The 2,921-nt window shown below is 54.2% G+C and overlaps 1 long non-coding RNA gene across 1 annotated transcript; it reads right to left on the reverse strand.

Annotated features, from left to right (window-relative positions):
- Positions 1–461: 461 nt before the first annotated feature.
- LOC113481885 lies at positions 462–1,778 on the reverse strand. The gene is made up of 2 exons (XR_003398741.1): positions 1,655–1,778; positions 462–887 (listed from the first exon to the last, which is right to left on the reverse strand). It is a non-coding gene; the product is annotated as an uncharacterized LOC113481885 (long non-coding RNA).
- Between the last annotated feature and the right edge of the window lie 1,143 nt (positions 1,779–2,921).

The raw sequence follows: 2,921 nt of genomic DNA on the forward strand, positions 1-2,921 counted from the left end.
TGAAATGTGTGCACTGGCATGATCTGTGCACCCGCTCTCTGGTGATTAATTATTTCAAGGCTTTGACCAAGTTGGGCCTGGCAGAAGGTCGCAGTCTGTGTCTGTGTGTGCCCCCGGGCACAAACGGACCCCGCCAGAGAGCAGCAAGATCTAGAACGGGGACGTTCACGGGGTGGGGAAGGGGCTCTCCGACAGGCCAGTCAGACGGGCTCCCCACACCCGCTTGATGGAAATGACGGGTTCACCCACAACCAGCCAGCCTGGCTGCTGGCCAGGTGCCAGACCAAACCAGTTTTTATTTATGTCTCCCCTCTTTTCTTCCTTTTTCTTTTGGTCCTTCTTGTTCTTCTCTTGTTTGCTGTGGTTTGAGCTCAGCCAGCAGCCAATCGCCACATGGCCCGTTGTTTACTTCACCCCCGCCCCAGCTCGGTGAAGTAGGAGAGGAACAAAAGAAGAAATTCACAGGTTGAATAAAAAAAATTGACTAACAGAACCAACAGTAACAACAACAAGTCCAGAACAGGTGAAGGTGGTCCCCGAGCGGTGGCCGGTCCAGGCCCGTCCCCAGCAGCGACCCGACCGCACCAGAGAATCTGCCATGACCCGGGAACTGAGACGGGGCACGGGGGAGCAGTGTCCTCCTGGACACGGGGCGTGACATGACCCAATGTGGAACGCTCCAACCCAGCGCTGCCCTCAGCCGTGCTCTCCTCAGCCAAGGAGAGGGAACTCCCGCCTGGCCCAGAGCAGGACAGGGCTCAGCTGATTCCTGATCCCCCCATCAGCCCGTGCACCTGCACCCGGTAAATGCAGGTGTACTCGGGGTTTCCCCAGTTGTTCTTCACGAGGAATTTGACGTGCGAAAAGGCTCTGGGAAACGGTGCATTCTGTGAAGACAAGAGGGAAAAGGAAGCAGAGGTGTTATGAGTGACAGTGCAGTCAGCACCTCCCTGCCAGCCCTGCTCCTGCACAGGAACCAGCTCCCGGAGGCGGATGGGAGTGGCTGCTGCCATCGGGGTCACTGCTGGGGCTGGGGCTGCTGGGGAGGCCGGGGAACGGCACGGGGGAAGTCTCCTGGCCTCCTCTGCGTGCTGGCCTGGCTGGGGCTGCGTCCCCCTTCCCCATGCCCCTTGCTCTGCGCCGACAGGAGGCTGAGGAGGGGCTCCTGTGCGTGGGGCAGCTGGTGCACAGCCCCCCAGGCCCGCTGCCCACTCTACCTGCCTTTCTCCTGGCAGGGTGAGCACCGCAGAGAAGGGGATGCTCTGCTGCGAGGAGGGCGCCCTGTCCAGCTGCCAGTGGGCCACAGGATGCAGTGACGGTGTTGCCCGGCGGCTGTGGCCACCAGCCGTCCCTGTTTCTCCAGGGCACATGGGTGCCGTTTGGTGGAGGGGCTGGGTGTGCAGCTGGCCCTGCTGAGGTCACTGCCTGCAGCCAGGGCCCTCTCAGGACTCGTGCTCCCACGGCGTGACCTTGCCCTTGCTCTCCCTTTGCTACCACCACCGCCTTCTCCTCAGCCCTGCCAGCCCCGCCAGGGCTCTCTAGGCGGGGTCTCGGGGCCGTGTGCCCAGGGAAGAAGCGTTCACACCCCCCTGCCATGGGCTCCCAGACAAGCCTGGTTTGCTCCCTGGCATCCTCCCCTGCCCGTGGAGCATACCTTCAGAGGGAAGGTCTGAATGGCCTCTTTGGTCACGTCATAGGTGAACATCACCAGCAGCACTTCCTCCTCTCCATCCGCGTCTAGTCCCTTGGGGCGAAAGCACAAGCAGAGCAGTTCAGACTCAGCCCCCTAAAGAAGGAACAAGGGCGCTGGCTCAGCCCGGTCAGGTACCCGGCCTCTCCCGGGCTCCAGCATCACTCTGACACTGCCCGGGGTGGAGCTTGGTCTCCTCGGGGTCAAGAACACACATATCACCACAGCAATTCAGAAGGTACAGATAACACCAGTGTCAGCAGCCTAACTCAGGGACAGGCTTAAGCAAACATGCCTCCAGAAAGCAATGAAACCAGGAGGAGATAAGAGAGAGGTCTGAACTGTGTCTCTGGTGACACAGGTAATATACTTTCGGTAGCAATTTTTTGGTAGTTGACTGTACATTTTTCATCAATAAAGACAGAACCACCAGAACAAAAAATACTTCCTGCAAGGACAAAAGTTGAAATCTTCTTTGGGGGACTGAATTTTCAGTGGAGAGACCTTTATGTGTTTCTAAGTAGCCTTGATGAGAAATCAACACTTTTAACATCCCAGACAAAAAAGTTAACATTTTTTCCCTTATTTTCATTATTTTTTTGTTTGTTTGTTTTCTCCTCCAAGTTTTTACTTAACATGGTTTTCTTGGAGACACAGGCTTCTGGCCCACCAGGTTGTCTGGTCTGAAGTGTGGTGGCAGCTGGAAGGCATGAGAAGGTTTGTCTTCATGCCTCTGGTCATTATGCAGTCTTCTTGTAGAAGGCAAACATTCAAAAGCATTTTGGTACCAAGTAAATACCTTCCACCAATGTGCAGCTACTTAAAGAAACTGAAGGAGTTCTGTTGGCATTACTGGGGTCTGAGATTTAGTGGTTATGTATTTTAAAATGTATAAACGAAAGAGCTTAAAAAGGCTGAGAAATGTTGAGTGTAATAAATGGTGTTGTGACCAACAAATCGCATCTGACTTTGGGATTGCCCACTTGACTTATACCCCCCTATTATGTGACACATGAGGAGAATTGAAGGAGCTTGCCTGGCATATGAGTAAATGGTTGCCTCTCAGAAGATGCTGCAATGTCTGGGTTTAGGTGTTAGGTTACTTGGTTGTTCTATTTTTAAGTCAGGAATTAGGCAAATTGCACTCAAGGGAACAAGTAGGCTTCTGCAAGCACAAGAAATCTCATTCATGTGCAACTCTGAGGGTAATGACCTGCAAGGGGTATCCTTA

Source organism: Athene cunicularia (genome assembly GCF_003259725.1).
Source record: "Athene cunicularia isolate RWA chromosome 6 unlocalized genomic scaffold, athCun1 chr6_part2, whole genome shotgun sequence".
Lineage (NCBI taxonomy): Eukaryota > Metazoa > Chordata > Aves > Strigiformes > Strigidae > Athene > Athene cunicularia.